This window comes from Triticum dicoccoides, chromosome 3B (genome assembly GCF_002162155.2).
Source record: "Triticum dicoccoides isolate Atlit2015 ecotype Zavitan chromosome 3B, WEW_v2.0, whole genome shotgun sequence".
NCBI lineage: Eukaryota > Viridiplantae > Streptophyta > Magnoliopsida > Poales > Poaceae > Triticum > Triticum dicoccoides.
The window spans coordinates 222,550,626-222,574,130 of record NC_041385.1 but is presented as its reverse complement, the minus strand read 5'-3'; positions in this window follow the sequence as shown (position 1 = coordinate 222,574,130).

The window sequence follows — 23,505 nt, the reverse complement described above, 5'->3', positions numbered from 1 at the left end:
ACAATCGACCTGAAGAACTTGACTGCTGACTGTGCTGTCACCTTCCTCATTGCTTCCACTTCCGGCCACTTTGTGAACTTGTCGATTGCAACATACAAGTATTCAAAGCCCCTGACAGCTCGGGGAAAGGGGCCGAGGATATCGAGCCCCCAGACCGAAAATGGCCAGGATAAAGGGATCGTCTGGAGAGCTTGAGCTGGCTGGTGTATCTGCTTGGAATGGAACTGGCACGCTTCACACTTGGTTACTTGTGCAGTTGCATCCTGGAGGGCTGTCGGCCAAAAGAAACCTTGCCGGAATGCTTTGCCGGCAAGTGCTCTTGCGCCAATGTGGTGGCCACATATGCCTCCATGTATCTCCGCCAACAGCTTTTGTCCATCTTCCCGGTGAATACACTTCAATTTCACACCGTTGAATCTTCTTCTGTACAGTGTGTTGTCGACAAACTGGTACATATTTGACTGCCGGGCTACTCTTTCCGCTTCTTCTTGCTCTTCGGGAAGTTCTCCTGTATGAAGGAAACGGACAATCAGCTGTGCCCACGCTGGAGCTTGCGGCTCGATAACAAGGACTAAAGGCACATATGCTGCTGCGGGAACATCCGCTTCTACGGCGAGAACCTGCGGCTCGGCCGGAGCTTGATGTTCCCCGGCAAGCTTGCCGGAGCAAAACTTGTCGGGAGCGTCTGCTTCAACGGGACAAACTCTAGGGCTTGCCGGAGCAGACTGCTCCTCAGCACCCTTGGTGTTGATCTCGGGGACCTTCTTGGCGGCGGCTTCGGGGAGCTCTGCCGGAAAATAGTCACCAGAAATCAACTTCCTTTTCTTGCTCTGTCCGGTCGATGGCGTTACAGACGGTTGAGTCAGTTTGAGCACAAAGATCCCTGGTTCCACAGGTAACTTAAGTGCGGCGCACTTCGACAGGCCATCTGCAATGTCGTTCTGAGCTCTCGGAACATGTTCCATCTGTAGGCCGTCAAAGTGCTCTTCTAACTTTCTCACTTCATCGACGTAAGCTTCCATCAACGGACTCTGATAATTCTTGTTCACTTGGCGGACGACAAGCTGTGAGTCACCCCTGACAATGAGTTTCTTGATCCCAAGGTCTGCCGCGATCCTGAGACCGGCAAGCAAACCTTCATACTCTGCAGTATTGTTTGTTGCTTGCTCCTTGGGCAAGTGCATCTGGACGACATACTTGAGGTGCTCTCCGGTGGGTGCAACAAGTAGCACGCCCGCACCGGCGCCTTGCAGCGAGAAGGCGCCATCAAAGTACATCAGCCACTCTTTGCTTGCTTCCTTGACGGGGATGCTCGTTTCTGGAATTTCTTCATCTAGTGTTGGCGTCCACTCTGCTATGAATTCTGCCAATGCTCTGCTCTGGATAGTTGAAGTGCTTTCAAACTTGAGGCCAAAGCTTGACAGTTCCAGTGCCCAGTCGACAATCCTGCCTGTTGCTTCTGGATTCTGCAGTATCCTCTACAGCGGAAAACGAGTGACAACTGTGATCTCACGTGCTTGGAAGTAATGGCGCAGCTTTCTCGAGGCCATGAGAAGGCCGAAAAGCAATTTCTGCACACCAGAGTACCTTGACCTAGCCCCCTGCAGAAGGGAACTGACAAAGTAAACTGGGCGTTGCACCATTTTCTTCTGTATCTCCTTATGTGCCTGCGCAGATCCATCCTTGCCGGGACCAGAGCTTGTCGGTGAAGCCCCCTGCTTGTCGCTGGATGCACCTGCCGTGGTTGCTGGCTCATCATCCGCCTCCCTCTCCGCTACTAACGCATCACTAACCACTTGATTGGTTGCCGCTAGATACAGCAGCAACTTCTCTTGTGGCTTAGGTGCGACAAGTATTGGAGTGGAGGACAGGTATTTCTTCAAGTCCTGCAGCGCAGCCTCCGCTTCCGGAGTCCATTTCATTGAACCTGCCCTTTTCAATATTTTGAAAAACGGCAGGGCGCGCTCAACAGACTTAGAGATAAACCTGCTGAGAGCAGCCACGCAACCGGCAAGTCTTCGTACATCCTTGACGCGCTTTGGTGCTTCAATCTGCTCAATGGCCTCGATCTTGTCGGGATTGGCTTCAATTCCCCACTGAGACACAAAAACCCGAGAAGCTTGCCGGAGGGGACTCCAAACACACACTTCTCGGGGTTAAGCTTGAGGTTGATCTTGCGCAGATTTGCAAAGGTTTCGTCTAAATCTTGAATCAGAGTTGCCTTGTCCTTGCTCTTGACCACTATGTCATCCATGTAGGCTTCCACATTCCTGTGTATTTGAGGCTCAAAAGCATAATGGACCACCCTTGCAAATGTTGAACCAGCATTCTTTAATCCGAAAGGCATCCGTATGAAACAGTAAGTGCCACATGGTGTGATGAATGCGGTCTTCTCCTCATCCTCTTCTGCCATGAAGATCTGATGGTATCCTGAGTATGCGTCAAGAAATGAAAGCAAGTCACATCCGGCCGTGGAGTCAACAATCTGGTTGATGCGCGGCAAGGGAAATGGGTCTTTGGGACAAGCTTTATTAACATCAGTAAAGTCAATACAAAGCCTCCATTTCCCGTTTGCCTTACGCACAACTACAGGATTGGCCAACCACGTAGGATGGAGCACTCCTCTGACAAGGCCTGCTGCTTCCAACTTCTTGATTTCTTCTGCAATGAATTCTTGGCGCTCCACTACTTGTTTCCTGACTTTCTGCTTGACGGGCCACGCATGAGGACAGACGGCAAGGTGGTGCTCGATTACTTTCCTGGGAACACCGGGGATGTCAGACGGTTGCCACGCAAACACGTCGACGTTCGCCCACAGGAAAGCAACAAGCGCGCTTTCCTATTTAGGGTCGAGAGTGGCACTGATGGTGAAGGTACCACCAGTGCCGTCCTCCTTGGCGGACACCTTCTTGGTCTCTGGCGGAGCTGCCTTCGTCTTCTTACACTTGCCGGTGGAGCTCGATGGTGCGTCCTCGACGGTAGCGCAGCACTCCGAAGAGGTGCGCTTGCCGGAGTGGGCATCAGAGCTCTTGCCTGACTTGGTCTTCTTCTTCCCCCCGGGAGCTTCAGCGGCAAGTGTCTTGCGATCTGCTGCGGCTGCTGCTTCCTGGTAGATCTTGTCGGCGCAGATAAGAGCATCCTTCTTGTCGCCAGGGACAGAGATAACACTTATCCGGCCTGGCATCTTCAGTACGTTGTATGCATAGTGAGAGGCTGCCATGAATTTGGCGAGCGCTGGACGGCCGAGTATCCCATTGTAAGGCAATGGAAAGTCAGCAACGTCAAAAGTGACCCTCTCAGTCCTGAAGTTCAACTCACTGCCAAATGTCACTGGCAACGTGATCTTCCCCTTCGGCTTGCTCCGTCCCGGATTGATTCCTTGGAATGTGCCGGTCTCTTCGAGCTCGCTGTCAGGGATCTGGAGTTTCTGGAGTACCGCGGAGGAGATCAGGTTCAAGCCGGCCCCGCCGTCTACTAGCATCTTAGTGACCTTGAGGTTGCGGATAGTTGGTGGGACCAACATCGGCAAGCACCCGACCGCAGTTATGCGATCAGGGTGGTCCTCAATATCAAAGAGGATAGGCGTGCTGGACCATTTTAGAGGCTTGCGTGACTCGACGGGTGGTTCTGCCGCATTGACTTCCCGCACCCACTGCTTGAGCTGGCGGTGTGAAGTATGCAGAGAAGCACCGTCGTCAATGCACATGACCTCTGTGGCTTTCTGGAACTCCTGCTCATCGGCCTCGTCATCATCCATCTCTTCATCGTCGTCGTCATCTTCATCCTTGTCGCGGCCGTGGGGAGGTCTGTCTCCTTGCCGCTGCTTGGCCTTGCCGCAGCGTCCTCCCCGGCCGGGACGTTTCTTGCCGGATCCTCCAGTACCTTCTTGGGCCTTCTCCTTGTCGCGTCGCTCGTACTCAGCCTTTTGCTGTTCGACAAGCTGCTCGACCTTCTTGCAGCTCTGGAGATCATGGCCCTTGGTGCGGTGGATCTTGCAGTACTGCTTGCCGAAGCCGTCCTGCTTGTCGGCGGCCGCCACAGCTTCGGCTTTCGTAGCACCACCTCCGTTGCCGGACTGCTCAACGACTAGCACATCTTTGCCTTTCTTCTTCCTGTTGTTCCACCGCCGGTTTTTCCTTGCCGGGGCGGCATCCTCGCTGTCAGATCCTCCTGCTCCTGCATTCTATCCGGGGAGTCTCCTCCCTTCCTCAGCACATGCACACTTGTCGGCCAGGGCATATAGCTCACTGACGTCCCTGATCTTGCACATCGCCATCTCCTCCCGCATCCTGCGGTTACGCATGTTCTGATGGAACACGCTGATGACCGCGGCAGGGTGGACATCTGGGATTGTGTGCTGTACACGGCTGAATCTCTGAGTGTACTTGCGCAGGGACTCTCCTTCCTTCTGGACGAGTATGTGAAGGTCACTCTCTTGGCCATGAGGTTTGTGGCCGCCTGTAAAGGCGCCGACAAACTGATGGCATAGATCCGCCCATGAGGATATGGAGTTGTCCAGCAAGTGCATGAGCCAGGATCTGACATTGGGCTTGAGCACCAGTGGGAAGTAGTTGGCAAGGATCTTGTCGCCCCGTCCCCCGGCAGCTTGCACCGCGATGGTGTAGATGCTGAGGAACTCCGACGGATGCGTCTTGCCGTCGTACTTCTCTGGTACGTCTGGCTTGAAATTCTTCGTGTTGGGCCACTGGACTTGCCGCATCTCACGAGTGAACGCAGGGCAACCTACCGCGTACGGCAAGTCGCCTGGTTCCCCTGGCGCATGCATGTCGACAGTGGGCCCAGCGCGCTGGTCTGATTGACGCCGCGCTTCTCTTCGACACTCGATGCGAGTACGAGCGTCTTCTTGCTGTCGTTCGTGAAGAACTTGGCGCTGATCGCGACGAGCTCGCGGATCTGATGACGCTGTGGAGTAAGTGTCGAGGTTGACCCGGCGAGTCGGCGATCTTGGCCTTCGGGGTGGAGAGTGCACGGTGGTTGCACCCCCACCGGTCTTGTCGCCATCGGCTCGTGCCTGGCAGTCTTGCCGCGGCTTCGATGTACTCGGTTGCCGTGGAGTGTCGCCGTTGGCGAAGCCAATGAGACTCTGAATGGTGGCCCTCCAATCGTCGATCTTGTCCGCCGTTGGAGGGTAATCCAGGAGCAGTTGAGCTCGGGCCAACGCTTCGGCTGGGGTCTTCGGTGGCGGCGGCGAACGGTGCGAGGAGCGGGATATGCTCGGACTCCCAACTGGGTTGGAAGGAGCAGTATCCCGTCCAGGCGACCGTGTCTTGCTCGTGCCAGCATGTTGGCGTGCATGCTGGTCTTGAGCACCCTCAGATCCACCAGCTCGATCTTGGTCCAACGAGCGTATGGTACCGCGAGTACCATGACGCTGTCGGTCCCGCGCCTCCTGAGATGGGCGCGGTGCATGTACGGACGCCGAGGTCTGTGCAGCCTTGTCCTTGGATCTGGCAACACCATGAGCTCCCTCGTCGACGCCCGTTCTTCCGCCGGCGTCTATCCCACCACCCGTTTGCTCCGGTGGCGGTGGGATCGACGTGGACGGAGCAGCCACCTCCGAAGCCTTCTTCTTCGGTGGCATGTCGATGAAGATGATGAAGATCTAGCTCGCGTGAATGCCGGATCTGGTTCACACAACCTCGACGCCCCCTACCTGGCGCGCCAAAGATGTCGTGGGAACGAACACCTATGGGACCGGAGCCCCTTTCGGTCTGGCGGGGGGCGGAGATCGCGTGAAGAGCAGATCGAGGCGAAGCACACGAGCGGTTTACCCAGCTTCGGAGCTCTCCGGGGAGATAATACTCCTACTGCTGCATGTCTGATTGTATTGAGTTCTTGCTCGGGAACGCTGAGTGCTACAGTACACACTAGGTGCTAACGAGACCTAGCGTGAGCGTATTCTGGCTTCGAATCCTTCGAACCCCCCTCTACGTTGCGCATGGGCCTCCTTTTATATGCTCAAGGGGTCACCGACAGGTGGCAACGTAGGCAAGGGTAAAAATGGAAAAGTGTTGCGGTTGGTACACCTACTTGTACAGTGTATCATACCTAACCCTGACGGCAGGGGACAAAGGCATTAAATGCCCATCTGTGTCACCCAAACAGTGCAAAAAGGGACCGTCAGTGGCGCCACCGCTCGCCACGATGGCAATCTCGTCAGCGTCGCTCGCCACCTCGCACCGCTGGCTGCACAGCCTCTCGCCACGCGCGCCTGGAAAGCCTCAGGGCGACAAGTTGGTGGATGTGCTGGAGCGCCGGTACAGAGTGGTAGCTTGCCGCGGCAAGCGCCTTGCCACGGTCGTTGTCTTGTCGCGTTCGGAAGCTTGTCACTCGCCAGGCCTTGCCGGGACGCGAGGCGCGTCGCAGCAAGTTCCTTGAGATGTCTTGATTGGCCTTCCCGGCAAGCTCCTCTTGCCGGGGTCTTGTCTCCTTGGCTTAAACACTTTGTTCTCGAATGGCTCCAAAGGAACCACGGAGGACCTTGGCGGTCACCCGGCAAGCCTTGCCGCAGGGCGCTGCGACTGCTCGTGCACAAGTTCGGGATACTAGGGTACCCCTACTCTAGTACACCGACAGCATGATACGTACATTGGACTTCAGAATCCACTCATTACGGTCACCATTTATGTTTAGTGGTTATTATACAGTCACGGGCTCACCGTACAACTCTGTATTTGCTCAAGGCATGACTAGTTGACTAGTTAAACGCTCCACGTGGCACCTCTAGTGTTGCATCACATTATCTCACTACCATCATGCCTACCTGTCGGCTTGTATCTATTCTACATCTAGACTCTTATAAAAAACAGAGTTGGTGATGATGGTGTGCCTGCCATCCTGCAATATAGGCCGGCCGATTTATATCTAACAGATAGGAAAGAAACTATGGCAATTTTGCAAAAAGGTACCCCTACACCTCTCCGCATTTGCAAATAAGGCCTTCCCTCGTTCATACTTTTCTCTCACAAGATAAACTAGCCATACAAATGCATCTTGATGTTACGTGCAATGTACGGGCATCTTGCTAGTAAGAATGAAAACAAATGACAAAAAATATTTGGACGATGGTTCGAAGTCATGACCGCGGGCACAACGGACAAGGTGGCCTTGTATTGGTATGCTGAGCCGTCTATTTTAACACACAGGGGCTGGTGTGGTGATTATACACACATGCACCCATGCACACGAACTGCATGCACGCAACACTCACACAAACACATGCACCCACGCATGCACACAACACTCACATGTACACACGCAGCCACACACGCACGCAACACTCACACGCACACACGCACGCATGCATGCACACACCAGTACACCACACGACCAACACACACTCTCACGCTCAAGTGCTCAACGTACACGTGCATGCGCACACATCAGGCCCTGACAGACACATACACAACCAGGTGATTCCCGCACACGGGTTGGAGTCTTGTCGCGCCTGCATAAATTTGTGTTTATCTGGCCTTTTCCCTATGCGAACTGACAGGTGGGACCCACAAGGAACGTGGTCAATTTAACTAGTCAACATGGCGCTACACAGACTATTTGGCCGATCAACAGAGTGCAATCCAATGCTGAGCTGTGAGCAAGTGACCGTATAATCACCGCAAAACGTATATAGTGACCGTAATTATCTTATTCTGAAGTTTGGTGACCGTATTACGCTTTTCTCTCTGTAGGCCCTCCAAAACTACATCTCTACACATTCTCGCATGTTACATCTAAAAACTATGCAATACAGGACTACTACTACACTCTAACACAATAAATCATATGTGTTTTTAGTTTTACGAGATATCATATTGTTACTTAATGCATACATTAAAATTTCCTTTGAAATGTATGGCCAGTATCATCTACCGCACGGGAAAAATCCCACCCTTTCCTGTTTAATCGGGTTTGTATCGATGGATCGTGCGAAACAACAAAACTATAGTACTATACAGTACAAGAGACAATTCACTGGGCCGTCGTGTCGTGTACTCCTCTGTCGTAAGAGTGGAGCACTCGCTTTCATAAATCTTCTAGTCCCTTTCGCCGACATGTGGGACATCAAGCTACCGGGTCCACGTGCCATACTGGAATATAGTGCAGAGCAACCGGGGTGAAGCACCCCAGTCATGGCACCAACATAGTAATGAGCAATGAGGTGTCAAATCACAAAGCTGCACCTTTCCCGCAGTTAAGTTGGAGGGATGAAGTAATCATGCTAAAAAAAAGAAGTTGGAGGGACGAAGCAACCATCTTTTCACTCGTTGCTGAATCTGCTTTTCCCTCATCTTCTTCAACTTAACCACGTGTTGCTTCTGCCGTTGTTCTACCTCATGTGGGGCGCAGATCGGCTTGGTAAAGCGCTAACACATGGGACCGCATGTTAGCAAACCTCCAGGTGAACGTCCTCTAAAAATAAGAAACCTCCCCCGCCATCCGCGCGGCAAAATTACCTCCTTTTTACTAATCTTGATTCTATAATTTTTTCAATATAATTGAGATTTGTATAGATAGCACACAGGAGCAAAACCAGGTGGTATGGTTAAGGGCATCCACAATGTGTAGCCAAATGTGAAAATAGCTTTTGGCGTCGTGGGAACCATTGTGGACGGTGTTGCCAAAGCCAAAAAGATGGAACTGAAGCTCCCTGATTGATTGATTGAAGGAATAGAAAAATGCAACGTTTCTCCTCTTTCTCCCATGCTTGGACGCATGTAGTACAGTATAGAGCACAAAGTCTACTCCCCTGTCCCTTCTATCACAAATCACAAAGCAGTGAGGCGTCAAATCACAAAAGCACGGACGAAGCAACCATCATTTCACTCTTCGCTGACTCCGCTTCTCCATCGTCTTCTTCGAGAAACCATCTCACCGCACTAAGCTGGATGGACGAAGTTATTGTGTACTAGTAGTACTAGTACATTGACGCGTCCTTTGGTTCAACGGACTTCCTGGATGCAAATAAGGCGGTTGTCTCGGCTTGTAGGCGGCACTTGCGAACGACTTACCATGGTCTCCCTCAAGGCGTCAATGGTGTTCTCTATCGAACGCACTTTGCCAAACCACAATGTTCGAGATATCGTCGACGTCACCGCAATGGGGAAGGAAGTCAAATATAGTTACTTCCTCCATTTTTTTGTACACAAGGCCAGTATATCAAATTACAATTTGCAAAAGGCCACTAACACTAATCGAGGCAAAATTGATGGGGTTTGACTCGTACTAGCAACCAAGGACATTAATATCCCCTGCATGCATGCGGAAGTGAGAAGGTTGGTTTGCATGGTGCCGCATTAATCAAGCGATGAGGAGTGAGATGGTTAGCTCTTTGGTCTTTGGAGAAAAAAATACGCATTAATTGACACGTGCAACAAGGATTTGTATCAATTAAATACCGCGATGGAAAACCCCGCCTTTCTTTTTTAACACTAGTACTCCTAGTACGTACGTACTTATCCTGTTTGGGTCTAGGCCTTGCATTGCCATACTTCGCTACATATTTTTGCCAAGCTTGCCTAAAGTTTTCAAAATGAGAAGGAGGTACACTTGCGCACGGCTATCGCGGTCGCACCGCACCCTCACATGGTCGCTCCTGCACGTCGTGGTCGCACCGCACCCTCACACAATCGCTCCTGCACACCGCAAACCCAACCAAGGGAACACACCCTCACTGACACGTGCTGTCGCATGTGAACAAACCAAACTCAGCCATCCTACCGCTGACACATAATTTTCGTTCATAGAGTATGTTTATCCAACCGCATGTTGGGGAGTATCCGTACGGCCCGTGCGGTGGTCTGTTGGGGAAGAAGAAGAGGTGAGGAAGAAGGGTTAGGAGACGTAGGATATTCATCCAACCGCCTGAAATGGTAGACTGACCCAAGTCAGGCGACTTGCATAACAAATATATGTTTTTACACAGCAAAAGATCCATAAAAACAACAACATAAAGAAAAACTATTGCTGCTCGCGGAACGAGACGGCCTCGTCATCTTTGGCTGCCGGTGCGAACCAGCTGTAGCTGCCGACGTGTGTCTCCGCACCATGGTTGTCCTCGGCCTCCAGCTACTCGTTCACGCGGAGCGTGCGGGCACTCTGCATGGACAAGAGCACAGCCCGATTCAAGTCGAGGACGTCCGGTTCCGCCTGCAGGAGGGCCTCGATGGCAGCGGCATCCGCGCGCTCCGCGTCAAGTCGAGCCTCCGCCGCCCGGTTCAAGTCCAGGACGTCCGGTTCCGCTTGCAGGAGGGCATCGATGAGAGCGGCATCCGCGCGCTCTGCGTCGAGTCGAGCCTCTGCCGCCCGGTTCAAGTCCAGGACGTCCGGTTCCGCCTGCAGGAGGGCCTCGATGGCAGCGGCATCCGCGCGCTCCGCCTCAAGTTGAGCCTCCGCCGCCCGGTTCACATCCATGACATATGGTTCCGCCTGCAGGAGAGCCTCGATGGTAGCGGCATGCGCACGCTCCGCGTCGACTTGAGCCTCTGCCTCCCGGTCCTCCTTTAGTATCGCCATGTTGAACCGCTGGTCCGCCTGCACCATGGGGGACTCGGACGCCGGCACGAAGTCGACGTCCATCGTCTCATACACATCGAGGGTCTTCTGCATTGCGACCTCCGCCATGAACATTGGATCGGCTTCCTCCTCCTCGTAGCTTGGCTCCAGAGAACTCGGGGATTGTCCCCCCGCAAAGCGAGCTTGGGAACGGAGGTCTGTGGCGCCAACCGCCGCTGTGATTTTTGCGCGGCGCTCCGGCATCATCATCTTGTAGTAAGTGATGTTGCGGCGCACATGGCTTTCCGGCGAACTAGGGGACGCTTGATGCGGGCTAGGGGATTGAAAGCTGGGGGAATGGGCTGAAGATTAGGTGTGGTTTTAGGGCAGTGGCTGGTGTAGGCCGAGCAGCGAAGGTTCTGGTCTGAATAGTGGTTCCGGTGACGACCGGTCAATCGGTTTTGACTGTACATCGCTCTTGTCGCGTTCGCGTTGCAGCCCGGCACGCTGGAGCCTCCACATCGCTCACCGAATCGAATGCGCTTCGTCTTGCGTTTTTGCTCGCTTGTGGGACCGTAGTTGAGAGCAAACCGACGTCCCTCCCCCTCCCCCGCCCGCGTCATTTATTATACTACCACTCCCTCCGTTTTATGCGGAGTAAATAGAAACAGAGGGAGTATACTACGGATGAGGATCCCCTAACGTGGGCGAACCCATTGAGTAACTGACATGCGGGGCCTAGAAAGCATGGGGTCCACCAGTAAGTGACTGAAAGGGAGGGTAAGGCAGGGATACCTACGTCAGAGGATCCACTTCCACTACTACTCCCTCCTTCCATTTACTATACAGGGTCTAATGCGTTTTTCGAGGCTAACTTTAACCAAATGTTAGAGTAATAATAGATGACATGCAACTTACACAAAGCATACAGTCAAATTCTTATATGAAAGGAGTTTCCAATGATATAATTTTCACATTATACATCTCATGTACTATTAATCTTGTCAATAGTCAAATGCGGTTTTAAAAACGCATTAGAGCATGGTTAATAATATAGCCAGTCGATGGCTATGAGGGACTGCCATGTTATCTGTAGCCATCATCTATTATATGCACTCATACAGTAGTGTGGGCTATAAGGTTGGCTATTTCCCGCAAAAAAATTATATATGGTTGGCTATTGTATTAGTACTTTTTTCCATCTCCTCTCTATATCTTTCTTCATATTTATTGTAGTTAACTAGGAATGCGTATATAGCTAGGCGCTTGCATGAGAGCTCACTCCCCTTACTTTTTCACATCTCTCTCCTCCACATAGGCCCTATATAAATGGAAGGAGGGAGTACTATTATGAGCACTACATACTCTAGTACAAATGTTGTCAGTACTCCACGTGTACTATTGGACAGGGAGCTTAAAAAAGTTACTATTGGACTGGCTATACGTGGCGAAATCCTAGTAGGAAGAGTATGCACGAGAACAAGCACATTCACGTGGTTGAAAACAAATTGGAAACCATCTTGAGTACAAATCTAGGAGTACGTACGAATCTAACAATATTGATTGGGCGTTGTTGAATGTTGATACTTTTTTGATCAAAGTAGGGATACTTTGACTACACATAAAACTTATATGTAAACTAGAAACGATAAGAGGGAGTATATTGTACATTCAAAAATGAAACGAACATTGAATACCCTTTATATATGATTTGTCGATGCTATGATCACTGGTTCAAAATTTTGAATCTGCCTTAGGTATCACGTGCCCCCACTCGTTCTCTCTAGATTTCATCTTCGGGTCTAGGGATCGATTGAAAGAGGACTAGGGTGGGTACATGCGAATGATACTTGGCGGAATGTTCAAATGAGGCATGCGGGAGGATGGACTCGACCGGAGGGCGACATGATCGATGGAGAAGAGGGTTGGAGAGGAATGAGAAATAAGCAAACACCACATGATTATACTTGAATGGCTCAAATAAACAATAAGTTGTCTCGCTTAGCCTACATAGTGAAAGGCCTAATGTGCAACGCGGAGCACTGACGCTCGAATATGGCCGGGAAAACAGGAAACCGACATGTGGGGCACACCCGTTGGGACGACGTAGCGCAGACTATTCCAATGGAGGAGCTGGCCCACGACCTCCTCGCCACCGACAACCGTTCATGTGGGTCATTGGGGCTAACAACGTGGCGCAGCTCCAGCACCGCCTCTGGACACGGCGCCCGCGGTGAGCGACACGCTCATCGTCGCTAGACATGGTCGGTTTCAGTGTGCCGAGGGTGGCATTAGTGCTGTGCACGACCAACAGTATGTTTGTTTTGTGCCCAAGGTTGCCCCATCAAAGCATTGTGTAGCCAAAATTTTGGTTTGAGGTATTGGTTGCCCATGATTTGGCCGACATTGGCATGAAAAATGAACTAGAGTTGGCTAGAGTTCATTGGCATGCCAATAACATGGCAACCATCCAAACAAAGACCAATCTTTGGGCCATGACCAAAATTTTGGTAAGGTGCACTTTGGCCACAATCCAAACACACTCCAACACCCGGCTCGTCAAGGATGCATGGGGCGCCGCGACGCGTCCGCGGAGTGGTGTAGCATGGCCAACTCCATCTTCAGGACCTGAGACCATGCTGGGTCATCTTGCTTTTTCAATGACATGCGGCGATCGCATGTGAGCAAAGTGCATCTCCAACGTTGCCACGACCACAGCTGACTACCCTGGCACACCAAAACCCTCGTCCCTCGCGCCGTTGCGCGGTGCGTTCCCAGCCGGCGCCAGCTGCCCGCATTCATTCCATCTGTTCGTATGCTGTCGTTAAGAGGCTCGGTGCCCGAGGAACCAACTCCGGCGACTTAATGACACACCCGGAAGCTTGGCCTCAATGGAATGCGCTACTTAAAGCGGCAATGCCCAGCTAACCTCCACACCATAGCGCATCGTCCTCCTACCTGGCACCACATCCGCCATGACCGCAAGCACGAATGCTCTGTGGCAGAGCTTGTTTTTGGGGATGAAGCTCGAGGTTGCCGCCTCGCTCAAGTCGCCTCTCACGACACAATAGCGGCGTAGCCGGACGCAGACGCGACCGCACAAGCGGTGGCCACGCTGGCGGCCGATGACGGGAGCACCGTCAGCCATGCGTCCTACTTGCCGCCGTCCAACGTCCGGCAGCGCCGAGGTCGGGGACTCCTCCGAGGATGAGTAGGGCATGGGAGGCGGCAGGGCATGGTGTGCCAACTGGCCGGTCTGTATCCCGTGTTCTACTCTTCCTTGCCAGAGACCGCACCTTCACTTTACGGGTCTTGAACCCCGCCCCCGTACATAGAGATCGCAGATGGAGGATGTCGGTCGCCGCCATAGAATAGGTTTAGGGTCAGGTTTCTTTTATTTTTCTATCCTATAAAAGTTCGAAATGTAATGAAAATCTGCTGTGTTTGCATTAATCTCGACCGGTGTATATGAACTTTCACAATAATATAGTATATTGTAGGAATACTAGCAAGGTGCCCGTGTGTTGCACGGAAGATCAAGATCTTGTGGGAGAAAAGGGTGAACGAGGGAAAGCCTTATCTGCAAATGTGGAGAGTAGTGCGGGTAAATTGTCATAGTTTCCTTCCTATCCGTTAGATATTGATCGGACAACCTATATTGCAGGATGACATGCACACCATCATCACCAACTCTGCTTTTTATTGAGCTGAGTAGGGTGGTCCGAAATCAGATGTGCTTTGCCCCTGTAGCAGTTGTATGAATTCAGTTACAAGACCCCAGTGAACTATGCAAAATCATCTACACTTGTATGGGATGTCGGTCACATATACTAGGTGGGTTCATCATGGTGAAACTGTGAACGTCAATGTTATTGACCACGTGGAAGCAGCAGATCACCATCTTGATCTGCCTGATGCTCAGGTGGAAGAGGAGGAGGAGGTGGTGGTGGCGGAGCCAGTGAGTTTGAACAACATTGAAACAATGCTACGAAATGCTTGTGCATTCCGTGAACTTTCAATTACAGAAAAAAACGATGGGCCCGCATGTTGGAACAATGCAACGTGGCTGTCACCCCAGGAAATAAGTTGTCAGTATTCTCAGCTATGGTCACCTTTCTTCAGGTGAAGACATCTGAGCGGATGACCAACAAATCATTCGATGCAATGTTGGCTGCTTTCCGCAAATCTTTCCCAGATGCGTCTGAGCTGCCACACACCTACAGTAAAATGAAGAATTTCCTTCATGCAGTTGGAATTGGATATGATATGATCCGTGTTTGTATGAATAATTGTGTTCTGTTCCGGAAGGATTATGCCAACTTAAGTGAATGCCCGAAATGCAAATCATCAAGATGGAAAGATGGCGATGCTGTGAAGAGGATTCCTCATAATGTTCTGAGACATTTTCCAATTATACCAAGATTACAGAGGTTGTTTCATGATGCTGAAACAAGAGAGGCTATACTGTGGCATTCTAGGAACCAGGAGTACAGAGATCAGAATGTAATGAGCCATCCATCTCATGGTAGTGAGTGGAAAAGCTTCAATCATAAACACAACAAGTTTGCTGCTGACCCGAGAAACATTAGACTTGGCTTAGCTTCAGATGGATTTAACCCATTTGGCCACCAGAGCGCCACATATAGCATGTTGCCAGTGCTTGTTATCCCTTACAACATGCCTCCAAATGTCCGCACCAAAGAATCAAACTACATGATGGCCTTGCTCATCCCAGGTCCAAAAAGTCCTGGAAAGGATTTTGATTTGTTCATGGAGCCTCTTGTGGAGGAACTTCAATAGCTATGGAGGGGTGTTCTCACTCCAGACCTATATAGCAGCCCACCAGCTGATTTCTTTCTACGTTCTATTATAATTTGGTGCATCCATGATTATCCGGCTTTGGGCACTATGTCAGGGCGAACGACACATGGTTACAATGCATGTGTTCGCTGTCATAGGAATCCGCTTTCATACGCAATACTTAGCAAGATCTGTTACATTGGACACCGTCATTTCCTTGCCAAGGACAAGCCGCATCCTAGAAAATACCGAAGACATGTGTTCAATGCAAAGCATGAAAACCGTGATGCGCCAAAGAGGCTCACTGCTGATGAGTTGCAAGTGGAATTAGAGAAGGTCAGGCATATTACACCAGGAAACCATCCTGGTAATGGTAGCGGGAAAAGGAAGCATGGCAGGGCAGAAGAGAGATTATCGTTTACCCGCAGGTCCACTTTGTGGGACTTGGAGTATTGGAAAGATTTGGATCTGCGGCATAATCTTGATGTGATGCACATCGAGAAAAATATATGTGACAGCATTATCGGCACACTTCTTAATATTGAAGGCAAGACGAAAGATACCTTAAAATCTAGGATTGATTTGACACACCTGGGTATCAGACAGGATTTGTAGGTGCAAGATGAAGGTAAACCACGGGATATGGCACCAGCTGTGTATGTCTTGGAAGGTAAAAAGAAAAGAATTCTGCGAGGTCCTGTAACGTGTGAGATTCCCACATGGATTTGCTTCAAACCCTGAAAGGAGAGTCAGTGCAGATGGAAACAAGGTACAAGGGTTGAAAACTCATGACTCCCACGTCCTACTTCAAAGGGTTTTACCTGTCATCCTTAGAGGATTGGGCCGCCCTGACTTATATAGAGCAGTTGCAGAGTTGGGACAATTCTTCAGGGAACTCTGCAGTAGAAATATCAGGATAGATGCTTTGGAGCGTCTTAGAGACAAGATACCAACTATCCTATGCGACCTTGAGAAGATATATCCTCCAGCCTTCTTTGATGTGATGGTGCATTTGGCTGTTCATCTACCTGATGAGGCACTACTTAGAGGTCCAGTATAGTATGACTGGATGTACCCTATTGAAAGGCAGCTAGGCACTTTCAAGGGCTATGTTAGGAACCGAGCTAGACCCGAGGGTTCCATTGCAGGGGCCTACATTGCTACAGAAGCGTTGACATTCTGCTCAAAATACATTGAAACAGCTGATCAGCTTAGCAAAGAGGTGGGTGAAGACAATCCCGGGCTCAATGTTTTCGATTATTCTGTTCGAGTTACAGGGAAGAGTCGACAAGAGGATAAACCTAAAGATTTGGACAAAATGGTTTGGTATGTGTTGAATAACTGTCCTGAGATACTACCTTATATCAAGTAAGTGCTAAGTACTGTAGCTTATACATCGTAATCTACTAAACTTGCAGCACATTCTTATATATTTAGATGTTTGACGCGGTCACTATGTTGTGGAGCATCTACAAAAAGGAGTTACTTCCGCAAAATCCAAGAAACATTGACAAACTAGTTATGGTAGGATTTGCGAAATGGTTCAAGAGCCATGTAAGCTTTTGAATTGCACTGTCAGTTTTTTTAATATATTGAGTACATAAGATGATCAACTTGTCTATTTTCTAACCATAGGTTAAGAAGATGCGGGAGGATGGGCAGGTAGTTGATGATGCCCTTTACTCACTAGTAATGGGTCCTGATACTCGGGTAAGACATTATGAATCTTGCGTTGTTGGAGATGTGTGCTACAACACCCTTGCACGAGACGAAGGCAGGAAGACACAAAACAGTGCCATCATGGGCACGGATACGTATGATAAAGAGACAACTGAAATTTATGCTAACATAACAGACATTGTTCAGTTGCAGTATATCTCCAGTTTCGAGGATCATCGGTGTGTGGTTCTGTTGTGCTGTCGTTGGTATAACCTGTTTTCCAGGATCGCAAAACCCAGAGCTGATGATTATTTCAAATCCATCAGTGTCAAGGCGGCGTACCAGACCAACGAGCCTTTTGTTTTGGCAAATCAAGCAACACAGATATTTTTCTTGGAAGACACATTTGCATGTAGCGATGACTGGAGAGTATCGCAAAAGTTTGAGCAGAGTATCACAGATGTTCCTAATATCTTTGAGAACCATCACGTCAATGACGCCGGCGAAAAGATTGCCTGTCGTGCTGTGGACATACAAGAGTTGATCAAGAAGAAGCCAACATTCGAGGACGTTGAGGACGAAGAAGAAGATGACACCGTGGGGAATTACGATTCAGACTGGTACACAGGGCGAATATGTTGACGCTGCTGCTATAGATGATGATTACATTGCTTTTGTCGTCTTTGCCTGTCAAAATTCACATCCATAGATTCATTATTATTCTCAATCAAAGTAGACAAATGCATATCATTAGGATCAATAGGAGCACTCTTAGTAGCAAACAATTTCATAAGTTCATCCATCTTTCCACTCAAAACATTAATCTCTTCTATTGCATGAACTTTTTTACTAGTAGATCTTTCAGTGTGCCATTGAGAATAATTAACCATAATATTATCAAGGAGTTTAGTAGCTTCTCCTAAAGTGATTTCCATAAAAGTGCCTCCTGCGGCTGAATCTAAAAGATTTCTAGAAGCAAAATTCAATCCGGCATAAATTTTTTGTATGATCATCCATAAATTCAAACCATGTGTAGGGCAATTGCGAATCATTAATTTCATTCTTTCCCAAGATTGGGCAACATGCTCATGATCAAGTTGTTTAAAATTCATAATATCGTTTCTATGAGAGATGATCTTAGCGGGAGGAAAATACTTAGAGATAAAAGCATCTTTGCACTTATTCCCTGAATCAATGCTATTCTTAGGCAAAGACAAAAACCAAGTTTTAGCACGACCTCTAAGTGAAAACGGAAATAAATTCAATTTAACAATATCATTATCCGTATCTTTCTTCTTTTGCATATCACACAAAGCAACAAAGTTGTTTAGATGAGTAGCGACATCTTGACTAGGAAGGCCGGAGAATTGATCTTTCATAACAAGATTCAACAAAGCAGCATTGATTTCACAAGATTCAACATCATTAAGAGGAGCAATCGGAGTGCTAAGGAAATCATTATTGTTGGTATTGGAAAAGTCACACAATTTAGTATTATCTTGAGCCATCGTGACAAGGAATCGAACACACAAGCACACAAGAGGCGAGCGAAAAAGAAGCAAACAGAAAAGAGAGGGCGAATAAAACAACAAGGGTGAAGTGGGGGAGAGGAAAACGAGAGGCAAATGGCAAATAATGTAATGCGAGGGAGATGAGTTTGTGATGGGTACTTGGTATGTCCAGACTTGAGCGAAGACCTCCCTGGCAACGGCGCCAGAAATCCTTCTTGCTACCTCTTGAGCACTGCGTTGGTTTTCCCTTGAAGAGGAAAGGGTGATGCAGCAAAGTAGCGTAAGTATTTCCCTCAGTTTTTTTGAACCAAAGTATCAATCCAGTAGGAGGCTCCTCAAAAGTCCCTCGAACCTACACAAACAAGAACCTCGCAACCAACGCGATAAAGGGGTTGTCAATCCCTTCACGGTAACTTGCAAAAGTGAGATCTCATAGAGATAATAAGATAAGATAAATATTTTGGTATTTTTATGATATAGATTGGAATGTAAAAGATTGTAAATAAAGATAGATTGGAAACTTATATGACAAAAGATAGACCCGGGGGCCATAGGTTTCACTAGTGGCTTCTCTCAAGATAGCATAAGTATTATGGTGGGTGAACAAATTACTGTCGAGCAATTGATAGAAAAGTGCATAGTTATGAGAATATCTAGGCATGATCATGTATATAGGCATCACGACCGCAACAAGTAGATCGAAACGATTCTGCATCTACTACTATTACTCCACACATCGACCGACTCCTGCCTGCATCTAGAGTATTAAGTTCATAAGAACAGAGTAACGCATTAAGCAAGATGACATGATGTAGAGGGATAAACTCAAGCAATATGATATAAACCCCATATTTTTATCCTCGATGGCAACAATACAATACGTGTCTTGCTGCCCCTGCTGTCACTGGGAAAGGACACCGCAAGATTGAACCCAAAGCTAAGCACTTCTCCCATTGCAAGAAAGATCAATCTAGTAGGCCAAACCAAACTGATAGTTCGAAGAGACTTGCAAGGATAACCAATCATACATAAAAGAATCCAGAGGAGATTCAAATATTTCTCATAGATAAACTTGATCATAAACCCACATTCATCGAATCTCGACAAACACACCGCAAAAAGAGTTACATCAAATAGATCTCCAAGAAGATCGAGGAGAACTTTGTATTGAGATTCAAAGAGAGAGAATAAACCATCTAGCTAATAACTATGGACCCGAAGGTCTGCGGTAAACTACTCACAACTCATCAGAAAGGCCTTGGAGATGATGTAGAGGCCCTCCGTGGTCGATTCCCCCTTCGGCGAAGCGCCGACGAAGGCTCCAAGATGGGATCTCGCGGATACAGAAGGTTGCGGCGGCGGAAATAGTTTTTCGTGGTGCTCCTGGATGTTTTTAGGGTACGGGAGTATATATAGGCGAAGGAGGTAGGTCAGGGGAGCCACGAGGGGCCCACGAGGGTGGGGGGCGCGCCCACCCCCCTAGGGCGCGCCCTCCTGCCTCGTGGCCGCCTCGGCTGCTTCTTGACGTCCACTCCAAATCTCCTGGATTGCATTTGTTTCAAAAATCATGCTCCCGAAGGTTTCAATCCGTTTGGACTCCGTTAGATATTCCTTTTCTTCGAAACACTGAAATAGGAAAAAAACAACAATTTGGGCTGGGCCTCCCGTTAGTAGGTTAGTCCCAAAAAATGATATAAAAGTGTAAAGTAAAGCCCATAAACATCCAAAACAGGTAATATAATAGAAAAATCAAAAATTATAGATACGTTGGAGACGTATCAAGCATCCCCAAGCTTAATTCCTGCTCGTCCTCGAGTGGTAAATGATAAAAACAGAATTTTTGATGTGGAATGCTACCTAGCATAATTCTCAATGTAATTTTCTTTATTGTGGCATGAATGTTCAGATCCAAATGATTCAAAATAAAAGTTCATATTGAGATAAGAAATAATAATACTTCAAGCATACTAACAAGGCAATCATGTCTTCTCAAAATAACATGGCTAAAGAACGTTTGTCCCTACAAAATCATATAGTTAGGCTATGTTTCATTTTCATCACACAAAATCCTCCCATCATAATAGCATGGAACAATAAAAAATTATAGATACGTTGGAGACATATCACCTCCCTGGTTATAATATATCTCCTTTTTGCCTGAAAGTCAAGGAAACCAGGAGCAGGGAGAGCAACATGGATAGTGCGACGTCTCTCAAAGATTAGTCGGTATTGGAGGAACTGTTCATTCCTCTCACCAAACTGATGACAAACCATAGCATCATAATCTAAATAAGCGGGAGGCACCTCCATATCATTTTAATGTATGGGTATCTCAAGAAAATTAGCCACACGGGTTGCATAAATCCCACCAAACAAGTCTCCATTTAAACTATTATTATGCAACATACGTGCAACAATGGCCCCCAAGTTATATTGTTTATCTCCTAGCACAACACTCTTGAGAACACTAAGATCTGGAACACACATGTGACATGCCTCATCCTTGCCATTTATGCATCTACCTATAAAGAGAGCAAAATAATGGATAGCAGGAAAATGAATGCTCCCTATGGTAACTTGTGTTATTTCTCTAGATTCCCCCACAGTGATACTAGCAAGAAAATCTTTAAATTCAGATTTGCGAGGTTCACTAGCACTACCCCATTGCGGGAGTTTACAAGCAGTATTAAAATCTTCTAAGTCCATGGTATAAGGTTTATTATAAAGATCAAATAGGACAGTGTGAGAAGTGCGTGAAGATGTAAATTTGAACCTTCTCACAAAAGAATCAGTTAAGTGGTAATACTGAGGGCACTTATCTAGCATGAAGCCCTCGAGTTCAGCATTGCGCACATATGCGTCAAATTCCTCCTTAATGCCTGCTTGGACCATAAACTCCTCTGACGGCCATTCACAAGGCCACACTTGAGCGTCCCTCGGTGGTTCATCGTCCGGCTCATGTATTGCGGGCCTGGGTCCTTGCTTCCTTGAAGAACCACCTTGGTACATTTCCTAAACATATTTCTTCCTCTGAAAAATTTCTGAAAATTTTAGTAACTCCAAATAAAAGTGAACCAAACTCAATAGAATTGATAGCAACTACTCCCACAAGTGCCTAGAGACTATATCCTCCTTTAGAACTACTTGGGACCATAAAAAATTGACATGCAAGCTCAAGAACAGGGTCACCTTAGCAGCAAAAATTTGCAATAAATAAAGCACTAGAACAAAAACTAATTGGACCATTGGAGGAGTCACATACCGAAGAACAATCCCCCAAAGCAATTTTGTGAGTGAAGCTTTGAGCAAGGAGATCGAAAATGGCAGCAAGATGAGCTAGAACTCGTGCTTGAGCTGGTTGGTGATTTTTTTGGGAGGAAGAAGGAGTGTGTGGGTGCAGGAATAAGTCGAGGGGGGCCACCAGGGGCCCACGAGGCAGGGGGCGCGCTAGGGGGGTGGGCGCGCCCTAGACCCTCGTGGCCAGGTGTTGGATCCCCCTATTGTGTTCTTAGTGCCAGATATTCTCAAATATTCTAGAAAAAAAAATCATATTTCATTTTCAGGGCATATGGAGAAATTTTATTTTCGGGGTATTTTTTTTGCACAGATAAATCAGAATACGGGCAGAAAATACTATTTTTGCTTTATTTAATCTAAAATAATATAAAGTGAAAGGAGGGTACAGGGAGTTGCGCTTTCTAACTTCATAAATCTCATGCTCATCAAAAGGAATCCACTAACAAGGTTGATCAAGTCTTGTTAACAAACTCATTCCAAATCGCATGAAACCAGAGAATTTTCGAAAAACACTAAGTTACCTCAATGGGGATATGGACGTCCCCAACAATAAGAATATCATATTTCTTCTTGACAGTAGGAAAGGGAAATTCAAAACCTCCAATAACAATCGATGGAATTTTTCCAATAGAATTGATATTATGAACTTGAGGTTGTTTCCTCGGAAAGTGTACCGTATGCTCATTACCATTAACATGAAAAGTGATATTGCCTTTGTTGCAATCAATAACATCCCCTGCAGTATTCAAAAAGGGTCTACCAAGGATAATCGACATACTATCATCCTCGGGAATATCAAGAATAACAAAGTCCGTTAAGATAGTAACATTTGCAACCACAACAGGCACATCCTCACAAATACCGACAGGTATAGCGGTTGATTTATCGTCCATTTGCAAAGATATTTCAGTATGTGTCAACTTATTCAATTCAAGTCTACGATATAGAGAGAGAGGCATAACACTAACACCGGCACCAAGGTCACATAAAGCAGTCTTAACATAGTTTCTTTTAATGGAGCATGGTATAGTTGGTACTCGGGGATCTCCTAGTTTCTTTGCTATTCCACCCTTAAAAGTATAATTAGCAAGCATGGTGGAAATTTCAGCTTCCAGTATATTTCTTTTATTTGTGACAATATCTTTCATGTACTTAGCATAAGGATTTATTTTAAGTATATCAGTCAAACACATATGCAAAAAGATAGGTCTAATCATTTCAGCAAAGCGTTCAAAGTCCTCATCATCCTTTTTCTTGGATGGTTTAGGAGGAAAAGGCATGGGTTTCTGAACCCATGGTTCTCTTTCTTTACCGTGCTTCCTAGCAATGAAGTCTCTTTTATCATAACGTTGATTCTTTGATTATGGGTTATCAAGATCAACAACAAGTTCAATCTCTACATCATTGTTATTGCTAGGTTGAGCCTCAACATGAACATTATCATTAGCATTATCACTAGGTTCATGTTCATCACCAGATTGTGTTTCAGCATCAGAAATAGAAATATCATTGGGATTCTCAGGTGTGTCAACAACAGGTTCACTAGAAGCATGCAAAGTCCTATCATTTTTATTTTTCTTATTTTTAGAAGGACTAGGTGCATCAACATTAATTCTCTGAGAATCTTGCTCAATTTTCTTAGGGTGGCCCTCAAGATATAAAGGGTCCTGAGTCATTTTACCACCTCTAGTCATAACTCTAACAACATTATCATTTTTATTACTAT